The sequence below is a fragment of the Echinops telfairi genome, unplaced genomic scaffold (genome assembly GCF_000313985.2).
Source record: "Echinops telfairi isolate 266 unplaced genomic scaffold, ASM31398v2 ScPeMD7_7356;HRSCAF=8355, whole genome shotgun sequence".
Lineage (NCBI taxonomy): Eukaryota > Metazoa > Chordata > Mammalia > Afrosoricida > Tenrecidae > Echinops > Echinops telfairi.
This window is the reverse complement of record NW_022111256.1, coordinates 1,846,885-1,864,076: the sequence shown is the minus strand read 5'-3', so window position 1 is coordinate 1,864,076 and position 17,192 is coordinate 1,846,885. Positions and strand designations below refer to the sequence as shown.

Below are 17,192 nucleotides of genomic sequence, written 5' to 3'. Positions count from 1 at the left end.
CAGAGACACTGCACGGCAAATTCCCCACGTTGTCAGGGCCGTGAGTACAGACAGACGTGAGGCCGACCTGGCAGGTCCAGCACACACATGAGGGGCCATTATAGAAGAGAATGAACCAGCCTGATGCCCAGGGCTCTGGATACACAGAGGGGTCACTGGCACATACATTCCCCAGTGGACTGGGCCTACCAGAGTTAGAGTGGGAGCATTTTTCTTTTCTATCACTAAGACGGTAAAACAGGGTGGTGGGGTGAGACATACACACTCCCATTCTCCAGGGAGCTATCACCAGCAGCATGGGGCAACTGGAGTCCTCTGGGCTGTTTACCTAGCACAGTGGAGCAGCATGCAGGGGCAACACAGGGTGACTTCCCCATTCTGCACGAGAGGCAGGGTCCTAGAGGCTCCCAGAGTCTGAGGCCCGTGTTTTTCAAACAGCAGAGCAGAACTTGAGGGTTGAGGCTACCAGTCTCATGTTAGGGCTTAAAAAAAGCAAAGTGGAGCTAGGCAAGCAGGGCCCACACATCTGGGTGCCCTATGGAGGGCTGTGGGGCTGCGGCAAACACCCACTTGTCATCCACAGGCTTGCCGGTCACTGGGGGTCCTGGGGCTGGCTGGCTTGGGTTTGTTTCTGTTTTGTTTTTCTTTTGTTTTATTCTTTTTTTTTTTTAAATAAACTGTCCACGTGAGACATGGGAATCACCCCTAACTTTCCATAAGCCCCTGGTGTCCAGAAAAGTCTCCACCCCTCACCCCCACACACCCATAGCTACATTCCTATGACTCATATAGGAACAAGCTCATACTCGTGACTGAAAACTAGACAGCAGCTGCTGGTTCCAGCCAGGGGTCATTGCTATTATTTTTTTGTTTGGGTTTGATTTTTGGTTTCTTTTATTTGTTTTTTATTTTTGTTTTTAGTTTTTGTGTGTACTGGTTTGCTTGGGTTTTTGCTGTTGTAGGTTTGTCCTTTTTTATTTTGATCAGTCCCGTCTCGTTCAATCTGACAGAGATAACTCTCCCCACATAATCTATCCACTGTTGCACCTCCAGCAGTTGCACCAAGTGTGCAAGGGCTACCACCCACTCCAGTACCACCTGATCAACTAATAAACACACCTTTAAAAACTCCACTGTGTCTCAGAGTCAGTAGACAATTGCAGGTCCTACAAAAACACTGTAATTCACACAAAGAAATAAGACAGCCTGTGGCAAACAGGTGACTGATATATGGAGCCGAAAGACCTCTCTGAGGAAGATAAGGCATTGGAACTATCAGAAAAAGAATTCAGAAGAATGGTTCTTGGGTATGCTCAATAATGGAAAGAAAGAAGGAAAAAAGAAAAGATTGAGAGAGCTACAGGGGCAAAAAAAAACCAGGCCAAATTAGTGAGCTTGAAGATAATTCTGTCAATCTGAGGATGATCCATAAAAAGATCCAAAAAATCCTAAGAATTATATGGAGCACCATCAAGAGGAATAATATATGTTTGGTCAGAAATCTAGAACAGGAGGAAGTAAAATTAAAGTACAGAAAATTTGTCAAAGATCTGCTTAGGGAAAAAAAATAGCATTTCTGACATCATGAAAGAAGGGAAACTAACCATCCAACCCCCAAATATGATAGCCCCCAAAAGAAAGTCACTACAAGGTATCATAATGAAACTTTCCAAAATCAAAGGCAAGGAAAAAATTCTGCATGCCACTCAAGGAAAATTAAGTTACCCACCAACGAGTCAGTAAGGCTACACTTAGATTTTTCAGCAGAAACCATGAAGGCAAAGAGATAATGAGATGACATCTATAGAATGCCAAAAGAAAAAGAAAGCCAACTAAGCGTCTTATGTCCAGCACAATTGTCCACCAAAGATGAGGAAGAAATAAGGGCATTTCCAGGAAAGGAAAAATTAAATTGCCAAAACAAGGCCAAGCTTTCAAAAAGTAATAAGAGGATTTCTTTGAACTGAGAGTCAACATTAACAGCAAACATCAAGCTGATCAACACACAAGACACCACCACCTAGAAGTCAAGCCAATCATTGCAGTCAGAAAAGTAAAGCCAACTTAAAAGACTGGAAATAGGGAACCAGCAACAGCAATCTGCATGAAGATCATTCTAAAGGATATAGAGAGAATAGTGGGGATACAAAATACTTTATCAGAGAGGAAACAAGCAGACTCCAAGATAAAACACATTGTCTTAAACTTGGGAAAAAAACAATAAATAACAAGATAACCTCAAAGAAAATGGATAAACTTCAGCAAAGTTATAAAAGAATCAAATGACCCCTTCCCTCAAGGGACTTCCTATGCAGGATTACATGAGAAAATTTCCCCAGAACAATTCGAAAGTAGAATTCTGCTTAAACACTCTTGGAACAAAGCGGCCTCCAAAGAGATAAGCATATTCCACCAGGCATAGGAAACATGCTGTCAAAAAGTTCAATGCTTAAAGAAACACTAGAATCCGTGTGCTTGTTGCTGTCAGGGGCATCGCGTCATTTCTAAGTCATAACAAACCCAACCACAACAGAAGCGAACACTGCCTGGCCGGCACCGTGCTTACAATGGTTGGCAGAGTCAAAGCCAGCTTTGCAGCCCCTGTGTCCATGGCACAATCCCATCCAGGGCCTTCCTCTTTTTCACTACCTCGCTAGCAAGCACGGTGCCCTTTTACAAGGACTGCTCTCTCCTCGTACTATGCCCCAAAACTCAGTCCTGGTGTCCTTGCCTCTAAGGAATATTCTAGCTGTACTTCTTCCAAGACAGATTTGTTTGTTCTTTTGGCAGTCCATGGTACTTCCAATTTTCCTCACCAGCACCACAATTTTTTTTTATCATTTTATTGGGGGCTCGTACAACTCATATCACAATCCATCCATCCATACATTGTGTCCAGCGCATTTGTACCTTTGCTGCCATCATCATTCTCAAAACATTTGCTTTCCACTTGAGCCCTTGGTATCAGCTCCTTGTTTTTCCCCTTCCTCCCCACTCCCTCTTCCCTCATGAACCCGTGATAATTTATAAGTTATTATTATTTTGTCATAGCCTACACCTTCTGACGTCTCCGTTCACCCACTTTTCTGTTGTCCATCCCCCAGGGAGGGAGTTATGTGTACATCCTTGTGATCCATTCCCCCTTTCTACCCCACCCCCTCCCTCCACCCTCCTGGTATCGCCACTCTAACCACTGATCCTGAAGGGATCATCTGTCCTGGATTCCCTATGTTTCCAGTTCCTATCTGTACCAGTGTACATCCTCTGGTCTAGTCATATTTTTAAGGTAGAATTGGGATCATGATAGTGGGGGGGGGCAGCATTTAGGAACTAGAAGAAAGTTGTATGTTTCATTGTTGCTACACTGCACCCTGACTGGCTCGTCTCCTCCCTGCGACCCTTATGTAAGGGGATGTCCAGTTGCCGACAGATGGTTCTTGGGTCCCCAATCTGTACTCCCCCTCATTCACAATGATTTGAATTTTGGTTCTTTGATGTCTGATACCTGAGCCCTTCAACACCTCGTGATCACACAGGCTGGCAGCACCATAATTCAAGCGCATTGATTCTTCTTTGATCTTCCTTATTCAATGTCCAAGTTTTACATGTAAATGAGGTGATTGAAAATAGTATGGTTTGGATCAGGTGCACCTTAATCCTCCAAATAATACCGTTGCTTTTCAACATTGTAAGAGGGCTTGTGCAGCAGGTCTTGAGGGAGGTGCGCTGCAATGCGTCACTTGATCTCTTGACTGCTGCTTCCATGAGCACTGATTATGGATCTAAGTTAGAGGAAATCTTTGATAAATTCAATCTTTCCTCCATTTACCATGATGTTACCTACTGGTCCAGTCGTGAGGATTCTGGCTTTCTTGCGTTAAGTTGTAATCCATATTGAAGGCTGCAATCCTTGCTCTTCATCAGCAAGTACTTCAAGTCCTCACTTTCAGCAAGCAAGCTTGTGTCATCTGCATACGGAAGGTCATGTGCAAGGTTGTGAATAATCTTTTCTCCAACCCTAAGGCTTCCTTCTTCATATAGCCTCGCTTCGCTGATGATTTACTCAGCATTCAGGTGAATAAGTATGGTGAAAGGATACAGCCCTGGTGGACAGGTCCTAATTCTAAACCACTCAGTATTCCCTTTTGTTTGCACAACTTCCTCTTCATCCATGTACAGATTCTGCGTGAGCACAATGCAGTGTTCTGGGATTCTCATTATTTTCCAACCTATGCATAATTTGTTATGATCCACAGAGTCCATGAATACCTTTGCATCGTCAATAAAACACAGGTAAAGATCTTTCTGGTACTCTTTGCTTTCAGCCAAGATCAATCTGACATCAGCAATGATATCCCTAGTTCCATATCCTCTTCTAAGTCTGGCCTGAACCTCTGTCAGCTCTCTGCCAAAGTATTGCTTCCACCCTTGTTGGATGATCTTCAGCAAAATTTTACTTGCATGTGATATCAATGATATTGTTCTATAATTTGCACATTCTGCTGAGTCACCTTTCTTTGGAATGGGTACAAATAGGAATATCTTCCAGTCAGTTGGCCCAGTAGCTGTCTTCCCAATTTCTTGGCGTAGATGAGGGAGTCCTTTCAGCTTGTATATCAGCTTGTGGAACATTTCAACTGGTATTCCATCATTCCTGGAGCCTTGTTTTTGACTATGCTTTTAATGCAGCTTGGACGTCTTCCGTCAGTACCAGCGGTTCTTGGTCATATCCTATCTCTTGAAATGGTTGAATGTCAAATCAGTCTTTTTGGTACAGTGACTCTGTGTGTTCTTTCCATTTTCTTTTGCTACTTTCTGCGTCATTCAATATTTTGCCCATAGAATCTTTCAATATGGCAATCCAAGGCTTGATTTTTTTCTTAAGTTTTTCAGTTTTAGATATGCTGAATGTGTTCTTCTTTTGTTTTGTGTTTTTAACTCTTGGTATGTGTGCATTTCATTATAATATTTTTCTTTATCTCCTTGAGATGCCCTTCCAATAAGCATGGTGAAATGATACAGTACTGATGCACATCTTTCCTGGTTTTAAACCATGAACTCTTTATTCCCTTTTATGTTTCAACACCTACCTCTCAATCCATGTACAGGTTCCGCATGAGCATGATTAACTCTTCTGGAATTCCATGTATATTTGTTAAGATCCACACTATCGAATACTTTTCATAGTCAATAAAACACAAGTACTGATCTCCAGAGGCTGCAGCATGGGACCTCAGGCAAACACATAAAAGACAACTGCAGCCAGGCCAACTTTTGAAGCTGCAAGTGGTGGATGGAGAAAAGGAGAAGATGATTTGAACCAGCTCTCAAAGGCGTATTCAAGCAGAGACCTGTCCTTCCAAACAAGGATAAAATACAGACAAACCATTGAGGGTGCCCCTGAAGAAGTTCCCAGTGTAACTTCTGAAGAGAAATGGAAGAGAGAGAACTGCTGCGAGAGAAAATAGTAGAGATCATCCAACCCAAGACCGTACGACCTCTTCAGTGTCAAAGATGCCCAGGATGGACCAGATTCCTGCCGCCAACCTTGATATAGACGAAGAGGATGAAGAGCATGATATTGAAGAGGAGAGTGATGATGATACTGCAGCTCTTCTTGCAGAACTAGAAAAAAAAACAAAAACAAAAAAGAAAGCTGAAGAGCAGGCCAGTGAGAAACAAGAGCAAAGGACTGGAGACGAAGATCTCCATATGGAAAATACTCTGTGTGGACACGCTTCATCTCACTGGCCCAGCCCAGCCTCAGGCCAACTTCAACGCTGACGGGAGGTGGGTGGCGATGTTACCTGCCATACTGTGCAAAAGATGTAGATGATCCAAAGAAAGACACAGACTTGCAAATGCTACATTGTGATCTGAATTTCACAAAACGTTCTTGAAGAAATATGCTTAGTACAGTTTTAGGTGCTAAATTATTAAAAGTATAAAATGTGGGGGAAAGTAGTGGAGCAAAAGATATTTATTGTGAATGGACAAGTCGGATCAGGCAGTGTCATCCAAACCTGTGGGGGGAACTTTCTAAGAGGCCAATGAAAGTGGGCCAGATAGGCCATTGCTATTGTCATTTCATCAGAACATCCGAGGATAGGGCAGGTTACACAAACAGTCACCAAGGACGTGCCTCCCCTCAGACCCTGGAGTTTCCACTTCTACCAGCTAGCTGCTTGTGTGACTAATTTTCCAAAGGAACCCAAGGCCTAAGGCAAAATGCTCGCCAGGAGGTGGTTTACCTGAAAAGCCCTTGTTGAGCCTGAAGGGGATTCCAGGGAACTCATTCCTTCAAGATTCAGAAGGACACTTAAGGTGGATGACCTGAATGGGTCACTCGATTCCTGGAGAACCGGAATTCTGCTGTCAAATACTGGGTCTCGGGACATGGCATTCTGCATCCACTAATCCCCAAATGGGCTTCTTGTTTGTTTGCTTGTTTTGTTTAGTTTAGTTTCAGTTTCAGTGGAAAGTGCAGTCCGCTCTGGGTAAACCACTCTGCTGATAAAACCACAAGCAACCCCTCCAGAAGGCAGACATGGAGGGGGCAAGAGGTAAATAATCATGCGACCCCCCCTCCCCACCAGAAGCCAGTCCTAGAAGCAAATAACATCCCCCTCCTACCATGTCCCTGCATCACCTCCAGGTTGGTTTGGCTACAGCTCTTCCTCTCTGCTGGGAGAAGGGACAGATGGTGAGGACAGGAGATGGAGGAGCTGAGAAGGTGGTGCAGAAGGTGATGGGAGAAGCAAGCTGACCAGGAAGCCACCGAAGCAAACAAAGATGGCCTGGGGGGCAGGGGGAGAGAAGGTGCCAGATGTGGGCAATGATTGTGTAAGCATGACGAACCAAGTGCATGCCTGTGGTTCTAAACGTGTGCGAGAACAGGCCTGGATGTGTCCGTGCCAAGAAGGGTGCAGTGTGGTGAGTGGAGGTCAGAGCTAGAACTGAGGGAGTATTTCTGGGGAAGAAGACATCAATGTCTGAGGAAGGGAAGGGGATGGAGTGGACAGAGGAAGCCGGAGAACCAGAGAGGGCAGCAGGAGTCTGTACTCTGCATTCCCAGAACACCTCCAACCTCCCCCCACCCCCCAAGGAGCAGTGAAGGAGCCAAAAGGGCAGTCTAAGCACTCACCGATGTCCTCTGTTGTCTGACTGCAGGGAGCTTTCCATGAACCCTACAATGATCCGAAAAAGGGAGCGGTTGCTGAGCCTTTTACACACCATGAAACCGGGGTCCCCAAAAGCATCACTCCGGCCAAGGCCAACAGCAAGTAAGTGGCAGAGCTGGGCCTGGAGGCAGATCTCCGCCTCCCATGTCTCTTCTACCACCCCATGCCTTTCCAAAAGGATTAAGAGAGTTTCATTTGGAAAGACTAGGGTAACGAACCCGAGGGTAATGACCCTAGAGGGCAGGTCAAGGATGGGGCTTACAGGCTACATACAAGTAAGGACCAACCAAGAGGTGGGTGGGGCAGCATGGGCTTGCCTCAGAGGGGGGTGAGCTCAAGTGGAAGTGGATTAGGAACTGCTGGAGACATTGAAAGGCTCCAACCACTCAAAGTCTCTGCCCCATGGGAGCAGCATGGGGCCTGCCAGAGTCCAACTGTGGCCTCAGGGTGCCCTTAGTCGGGGAAGGAAGAAAAGTCAGCTTTGGAAAACATGGGGGAAAAGGGAAAGTAGTCTATCACACAGCTTTCCCCACCACCTGGACAGCCTAATTCAGCAGTTCTCAACCTGTGGGTCACGACCCCTTTGGAGATCAAACGACCCTTTCACAGGGGTCGCCCAATTCATAACAGTAGCAAGATGACAGTGATGAAGTAACAACGCAAATAATTTTATGGTTGGGTGTGTTAGGGGAGGAAGCATTCAGAAACTATAGGGATGATGTGTGATTCATCGGTGCTATACTACACCTTGGTTGAATCATCCCTTCCTTATAACCCCTCTATAGAGGGATAGAAATATCACCTTCAGAAGTATAGAGACTCAAATGACATGATAGTTTTACAGCTTGATATTTTTGTTTAGTAAAGGTTTCTATGATTTTGTAGCAATGTTTCCTTTTTTACTTACCCTCATATTTACATTTCTATTTGTGTACAGAAATATATTTTTAAAAATAGTCACCCCCCAGTAAAATGATCTTTCAAATAAAAATGTTTTAAATTTAAAAATATATCATTGATTTTAATATATTGGCCTTGTAATTTGAAATATTCTCAATTTTCTTCTTGGATCAGAAAGGGATTTTTTCAGACTTTAAAAATGATCTGTACATACTATCATATATCTATAAATAAAGACACTTCTATTTTCCTCAACAACAAAAAAAGTCATTATTATTTTAGGGAGGGAGTGCTAGGCTGACAGGAGACAAAGTTGGAGGGAATTTTTTTTAATATGAAAATGTTCAAGCGTACACACAATTAAGAAAGAATAGTGTAAGGAAGTGCACACACCTATCAGCCAGTGTTAACAATTACCTCCGCTTTTCCATTCTCATGTATCGCCCTTACTTTTGGGATTGGAAATATTAGGGTGACTTGCAAACATCACACCTTCCTGCCCATTAAAAACTTCAATATCTCTAAAAGATAAAGATTCTTCACAAAACAACCACAATGCTATCTTAACGCCTAATAAAAGGAACGATATTTCCTTAACATTAATTTATACTTAATCCATACTTAAACTCTCCTCATTGTCAGACACCTGGGGAAGCCGACAACTGGCCAGGAGATCCTTGGGGGAGGATCCGCGCTGAGAGACGTCCACCCCCCTGAACAGGAGGGAAAGTACAAGCAGCTCTAAATGGATGCCCAGTTAGGTTCTTTTTTGTTTTCCTTTTCAATTTTCAGCTGTTTAAAATATTTCATTTTAATGGACCATGCTAATTTCTTGGTCTAATATCATGTTGAAGGCTGCTCTTCTAATGTAGTGCCTGGGGTCTTCAAAGCTTGAAGTGGCCATCCAAGGCAAGTCCATTGGTCTCCAATCACCTGGAGCTGCAGAGGGAGGAAGGTCAAGACCAGGGAGAGGAGATGAGTAACTGTGGACTCCGTGCACAACTGCCTCCTTTGCCACGAGACCAGAACGGGGAGGCATCCAGCTCCCATTACTGAACATTTTGATCAAAGATTCCAGAGAAGAATCTTTCTCAAAGGGGGCGGTGGGAGGAAGAGGATACAGAATGGAACTTCATATTCTAATGGACTCTGGACTGTCAGGAGCCATGGAAGCTGGACAAACCCCTGAAACGAGATTGCCCTAAGATCGTCTTTAAAACTCAAACCTGAACTATCCCCTGACGTTTTCTTTGAGTCGAATAATAGTTTAAATGACTAGATAGGAAGCTGGGGGTGGGGGGGGCAGTAAACGTATATTAATGGGGAAGGAGCAACTCCGAAAACTAAAACTCACCAAACTCACTGATATCCAGTTGATTCTGGGAGCGTGAGAATTTGTGTGATGTAATCAATGTCCCTAAAGAAATGGAAAAGAAAAGACTTTCTTAAGAGAATAAAAAGACAGATTGGGAGAAAATAATTGCAAAACACGTATCTAATAAAGGATTTGTACCCATTGTTAAAATTTAACAATAAGAAAGAGATCACTCAAAAAACAAAGATCATCTGAATTAAATATTTTATTTTATCGTTATATACATTTCACCCATGTCCAGAGAGAGCGAGCCTCTGGTCTCCTCTTCCTGAATCCCTAACCGCCACCCAGAAGAGCCAACATCATCCCAGAGTGGAGAGAAAGAAGTCCCCACCCAGAAGCTGGCATCCCCTACCACAGTGCAAGGGGCAGCTCCACAGGGCACTCGCATCCCCACCCTCTCCCCTATCTGCAGCTGTGAAGGGGAGGTTCGAAAAGAAACACACCAACTGTTCAAAGGGTGTGGGAGCTATATCTGACCTCCTTTAGCTACTGAGTTAGTTAGTTTATTGTGCCAACCTGGTCAATAAACATATGTGGGGTTAATTGAAGGGCGGAGGGATAAATGGCTCAGTGATCCTCACCTTTTGAGTTCTTGGGTCTCTTGCTTTCTGATGGTCACACCAGGGTGCAGCTGCCTGAGCAGTTCCCTGCTTCAGCTGGCAAGGCTCACTTCCTGTAAGACATCCCCAAGGAGAAGCCACATGGACCTACCCCAATGCAGTCCTGGGTCATGGAGCACCTGTATGGAGACCCCTGCCAATGCTGAGATGATTACACATTCACTGACTCAGCTTTCCTCCTGCAGTCGGCATCGTTGTGTCTGTTTTGTGAGATGGAGGTTTGTGGACTGGTGTTGGACAAATGGGTTAATGTTGGACTTGTGGGCTTGGGCAGCACTGGGTTGGGATGTTTTCTTGATGCACACTTAACCTTTATATAAAACTCTCTCTTATACAGGAGTTTCTATGGATTTGTTTCTCTAAAGTACCCAGACTAACACAGCTACCTAAAGGAAAAGGAGCCTCCATCTCCACACCAGTCCTTGACCAACAGAGGTCAGACATCGCTCCACTCTCCATCCTTCTAACACCAGCAGGTCCTCCCGCGGCACTCCACTTCTCTCCTGTTTGATGACCCACTGCAGTGGCCACACAGCACTCTCAGACAATACTCACAATTATGGGGGTTACTGGAGAACTGAACAGGTCACCCACAAATTAGGATCATAAAAATGTTACAGATACTCTGGTCCCCCAAGCAACGAAGCAGTGTGCCTCCCTTATTTGAACATCCTCAAAACCACTTTGAATGAGGGGGCCTCTCTCCAGCTGGGGTCAGTTTCTCATGTTGTAGAGAGAAGGAGAAGACCAATCCGTTTCTGCCACACAACAGTGCTAAGGTCATCCCCAATCGACAGACCCTCCTATAAGAGCAGTGAGTGAAACTGTCTGGAAACACACATCAAGGGGGGGCCAGGGGGCATGTTTGTGTCAGAGAAGGGGAGAATATCCCCTATAGTAGGTTCCTAATTGGTACTTTTTCTCTCCGGCCCTTGGTGACCCAGACCACGTGTACTAGTACTTTAGACTCTGTCCTCTCAATGGGCAACATCCTTCATAGGCCACCATTGGAAACCCCACTAAGCGAACTGGACTTTACTTTAAACTCACATGTAGCAGATTTGAGGGACTGAAATACTTCCTTGGACTTAAAAATAAAATGCCCTCGTGGGACAAGAAACAAATGACCGCTCTCCCAAGGCTATGGGGTTGGTAGTCCTTGAATTTTAGTTTGGTTCCGATGTCTTGCTTTGACGATGGCCAATGGATGACAGCCCAGGACTACAATGTGGGTGCAGCTACTGTTGTTGTTGTTGTTGTTGTTGTTGTTGCTGTTGCTTCTCATCAAGTGGGTTTCTACTCACAGCCACCCTGTGTACGGCAGAATAAAGCCCTGCCCGGTCCTCTGTGTCCTCACAGTTGTTCTCAAGTTTGAGTCCATGGACGCAGCCGCTGTGTCCACCCACTGTCAATGATTTTCCTCTGTTTTGCTGCCCCACTACTTCACCAAACACGATGTCCTTCGGATCATTCGATCTCCTTTGGGGCCAATTTTAAGGTTCTTCCAGTTTTTTTCATATTTTCTGCTTTCTTTTCCATTGAGGTTTTTCTCTGTTTTGTTTGTTTTTTGTTGTTGTTGTTGTTGTTGGGTTCTTTTTGGGTTTTGTCTTTGTTTTATAAGTGTTTCTGTATAGGGAATCCAGGACGGGTAAATCTATAGAGACGGCAACTGGATTAATAATTTCTAGGGCATGGCAGGTGAGGTTGTGGGGAAATGGAGCGCCAACAATCATGAGTATAAGAAAGAAGAAAATGCTCTAAAGTTGATTATGGTAATGATTGCACAATTCTTCTTAATATGATGGCACTAGTGAATTGCATTGTATGGTATGTGAATTATATGTCAATAAAACTTTTAAAAAAATTTTTTAAATTAAGGTTACAGTCTTTTGTCCACAGCAGTACCCTCTCCTCAGCCAGCAGCCAAATTTTCCTTTGGTCCTCAGCCTCTCAGTCACATGGTCCCCTGGTCCTGCCTTGTGGGCCAGAAAGACTGCTCGACCTCACAGTGTTCCGGTCCCTTGGTCTCTGGTCTCAGTGCTGCCGCTTCTGGACTCAGTGTGACATAGTCTCTCCTGCCTCTGCCACTGCAGGCAGGGATCTTGAAAAACATACTCTGCTGGTGGGTCATCTTTCTTGATGGTCCCAGGAATTCTCTCTTCCGTGCTTCCAGGATGCCTCATCCTTATAGCCAGGGGGATGGCCAAATTGACCAGTCCCCTGAGTTTGAGTCTTCCACACCTTTTTTGCATGATCTCACTCAATTATTTGGTGGGAGTTATAGAGAAATGGATATGGTTCATATTAAGAAATTTTACTTCACCGCACCAATAGTAGCAGAGCCAGGGTCAAGGTACAAACTCATCACCTGTTTTCAGGTCTTAAAAATCAAAGACAACTTGTTGAGGGCACCTTCAAGATGCACAGCTCCTAAGGCCGAGGGGTGAGGAGCTTCCCTCCAGCCCCTTCACCCACTCAATAATCAAAGGCAAGAGGGCCAACAGTGGTGCTAGTACCACATTCACTAGCTTCATGAAGAGTCAGCTTAGCACCTGAGCTCTGAAGCCAGGTGCCCTGGGTTCAAATTCTAGCTCTCCTACTTCATGGCAGTGCCTCAGTTTCTGAATTTACAATGTGGATCTAATAAGGTTATCACCCTGCTAGGGTTGTTTGAGGACTGTTTGGGGTTACATATGAGCATGATATTTAGAAGAGTAGCTAGCACATCATATATGTCCAATAGTTCTTTGGATTTTTTTTTTCATTGACTAGAAAGTATTTACTGTGGGTACAAATGGAGTTGATAATATAGTTGGTGAAATTTTTTTAAAGATATCTAAAACCTAAAATTACCATCTAATAAGAATCTAGCACCTAATTCAGTTTCTCTCCAGAAGCAGAACTAGTGGTGTGGGGGTATATATACTTATATGTGTGTATGTATATATGCATCTCATTCACTCATTACCATCCATAAGAGTCCATGCTGACTCATAGCAACTCTATAGGCCAGAGTAGAACTTTGCCAGTGGGTTCCCAAGACTATAACCTTTACTGTAGTAGAAAGTTCCATCTTTCTCTACATATGTGTAGATAGATAGATATAGAGGCCGAGAGAGAGAGAGAGAGACTTGCTTTACTTTCAGGGACTGGTCCATGAAATAATGGAGGCTAGAAAGTACAAAATTTGTGGATCAGGCAACAGAAAGAGTGCAAAGGAGAGAGAGTTCTACCAAAATAACTGTTTATAATGTGAAGGCAGACCACATCCTAATGAACTCTCCTTTCAACTGTTTGATTATATTACACCATATTGCATTGTGGAAGGTGATTGCATAACACAGCATTTGATTAAATTATGGAACAGCAGCGAGTCTACTAGAGTTTGGCAAAACCACTGGGAACCATAGCCTTGCCAAGATGAAAAACAACAATAACCACCCCAACTGGAATGACCAAGGATACTAGGAAATACAGGGCCTCAAAGATAGGAAGGTTTTGTGTGCACATGGCAAAAATACAAGGAGGCCCTGGAGCTGGGGTCAATGCAGGAGTGGGGGGAGGAGAGGCAGTGGGGATCTGAGACATAGATGTGTACATGCATGAAGTGTCTCAAGAAAGTAAACCAGATAGGACATACAGAAATCAACTAGAAAATAGGTCTTTATGATGTTCCTATAATTGAGACATTAGCTTTCCGGCATTGAGCAGCTATGTATTGAGTATCTGCTTCCTGGTGAGCATTATTCAAGGCACATCAGAAAAGAGAAGAGCCAAAACTCCTGGTTTGCATAGAGCTAGTCTCCAGAGGGAGGAGGCAAGTGATAACACACATCCTCACAATGCTGTCCATTCTGAAGTGCTATATTCCTTGCCTGCAGCTTTATCACTCCTGTCTCTACCTCTGATGTCAGATGATCTTTCCTATATTCACGTCTTTCAGTGTGCCCACCCTAATCCAGGACAGCCTCACTTTAACCTAATTCATTACATCTGCAATGATCCTATTTCCAAACAAGGTCATATTGTAAGACTACAAACGGACATGAATTTAGGGGAATTCGTTCAACCAAGTACACTGTGGATGAGAGTAGAGCATCTCAAAACAGCCCAATCCCAATTAGATTACAAAGCAACCGTCTTAACAACAGGGGAAGGGCAGGGAAACAGGAAGGAAAGTAGACATGTGTTTGGGGCTGAGGATGAGTTACAAGGATATAGCCCCTGTCTTAGTTTCTTAGTGCTGCTATAACAGAAATACCGTAGCAAGTGATGGCTTTAGTGAAGAGAAATTTCTTTTCTCACCATTTAAGAGCTTAAGAAACTGAATCAGGGCACCTACTCTAAAAGAAGGCTTTCCCTTCTGTCGAATCCGGGGAAAGGTCCCCAGAGCTTTGTCTCTTTTCAGATCCTGTTCCGTAGTTCCTCGGCCATCTTCCTGTGGTCTGGAGTCATCTGTGCTTCCTATCTTTGTGCCTGCTCTGCTCTTTCATAGCTCATCTTTCAAAAGAGATGGACTTAAAACACACCCAGCCTTATGAACACAAAAGCCTCTACCATAAAATCAATTCCAACTCATAGCAACCGTAGAGGACCGAGTAGACTGTTCTATGTAAACTCTGAAGCTGGAATCTTTATGGAAAAGCCGACTGCTACATTTTTCTCCCCAGGAGGAACTGACAGATTGGAACCACTGAGCTTTAGGCTAGCAGTCAAGCGCTGAACCACTGCCTCACTAGGATTCTTTCTTTGAAAACTAAGAGGTGATTTTCCCGCTCTTTAACACAGAGGCAATGGTTCCTCTGTTGTCCTCTCCCTGTCCTCTGACCGCTCTGCGGATCCCTGAGCTGTTCTCAAGGCAATGGCCTCCTCTTAGAAGACATTGTTTGGAACCAAGTCACTCCCTTGCCCACTTCCCGCCTGTAAAGTTCCAGTAGACAGGAACCATCTTTCACTTTGTATTATTTCTATAACTCTAGGTGATCTATCCATCACAAGCGTAATCTCTAACAAAAGACTGAAGCGTCGTACTCTGGTGAAAAACTTTTCCAGGACACATTTCCTTAGTCTGTACCACAAACTTTTCCAAATCTTTTCATTACACTTTTATTTTAGAGAGTTCATTTTAGGTCCATCTAGCTCCTTGTACATTTTACTATAAACATCAAGGAGAAGCCAAGTGGCCCTTTCATGATCCTGCTTAGAAATATCCTCAGCCAAAGAGCCAAGTTCATTAATTCAAAGTCCTACCTTCCACCAAATATTTTAACATAATTCAAGACAAATTATTTGCCACTGAGTAAAAAGCATTGCCTTCCCCCCAGTGTCCATTCATATGTTCATACTCTTCGTTTAAAGCTTCACCAGAGCACATTAAATGTCCACATTTCTAGTAACGTTCCATTCGTGACAATAGAAGCTAATGGCACAGTTTTCAATTATTTCTGGTTTCTCATCAGAATCACCCTTACTATCAATGATTCTACCAGCAGTTTCCCCAAGGAAAACTAGGATTTACTAAGAAGCACATCAAAGTGCCTCTAGCCTCTACTCAATTACCAATCCAAACGCACTGCCATAGTTTGGTCGCACCCCACTCCTGGTACCACACTCTCTTCATTTCTTTGTGGTTGTTGTTATTAGTTGAATGGAGTGGATTCTGACTCAGGCAACACCCTGTGTGCAGAGGATGACTGAGTGGAGTGTTCAAGGATCTGACCTTTTAGAACAGATCCCTAGGGCTGTCTCCCAAGTACCTCTGTGTGTGCTTGAACCATCGACCTTTGTGTGCCACCCGTTGACTCCTCTTAGTTTCTTAGTAGAGCTACAAGCACTCAAAACATTCCTGGAGAAAGGGAAATTAAATTATAATGGAATTTCCCCCCCACAATTTTTTTAAGCAACCTTACATATCAGAAATACGCCAAGTAGGTGACTTGAATTTATTAGAAGTCTGAATTTAAGGTCCCTACTCTGAGGGAAAGCATTCACTATCAGTTCTGGGGAAAGATCCTTGTCTCTTATTACCTCTCTTCGTAGGCAATCCTCTTATAGCTTCTGTTATAAGGCAATCCTCTGGTGATATTGCTTCTATATTTCCCTGATTGTCCCTGCTTGCTTTTGTGCCTAATGTGTTCTTTTATACCTTAAAAAGTGATGGGTTTACAGCATACACTCATTGATAATGGCCTCATTAACAACAAATCCAAAAAAAAAGCCAATGGAATTATATCAATAGGTATAAATCCAAGCTCATATAGACCCCACTCATAGCAACCCTATAAGGCAGGGTAGAAGTGCTCCTTAGGGTCTCCAAGACTGAAAATCTTTACAGGAGCAGACAGCCTCATCTTTCTCCACAGAGTGACTGGTGGGTTCAGATCACTGACCTTGAAGTTGGCAGCCCAATGCCTAAGACTCCTTCAACGGGTAGAGGGGTTAGGACTACAACACCTATTTTAGCGGGACATATTTCAATCCATAATAAGTGATGGAATGTGTCATGAAACATTAGGAACCTGCACTGAGCTTAGAAGCAGAAGTTCTGGGGTCTGATCTGTACTTTGCCACCAAATCACTATATTCCTTGAGCTTGGTGCCTCATCTTTAAATTGGTTGGCCTAGCAATGACATGGTTCTAGGAAACAAAATGGTATTCACTAAGCATGTACGAGGCTTGAAAGGAAAGGGAGGCGTAGGGCGGTGTGAAGGACTAAAGAGAAAAGACAACCTGCAAGAATTGTGATGCGGATCTCATGATGCGGATCTCAGTGTTTACTCTGAGCTAACCACATTAGTTTCCAAGGGACCCTGGACGATTATGCTTTAACCAGCTACCCACAAGGCCAGCAATTCAAACCCAGCAGCCACTCCTCAGGAGAAAGGTGAGGCTTTCAGAAGCCCAAAGGCCCAGTTCTACTGTCTTACAGGATCACTATGAATCAGACTCAACTTGATGAAAGCACTAGTTTCCTATGTGATTCCTTTAATAAACTGCCACAAACGTAGTCACTTAAACAACATAAGTCTCTAGTCAGACGTCTAGAATGTGGCAGGGCTGCATTCCTTCAGGCAGGTCTAGGGGAGAATTCATTTCTTTGCCTTCCCCAGCCT

The 17,192-nt window shown here is 43.9% G+C and overlaps 1 pseudogene; it reads left to right on the top strand.

The window, feature by feature from the left end:
* LOC101657115 overlaps positions 1-5,836 on the top strand; it is a 10,325-nt pseudogene extending 4,489 nt beyond the window's left edge.
* The last annotated feature ends 11,356 nt before the right edge of the window (positions 5,837-17,192 follow it).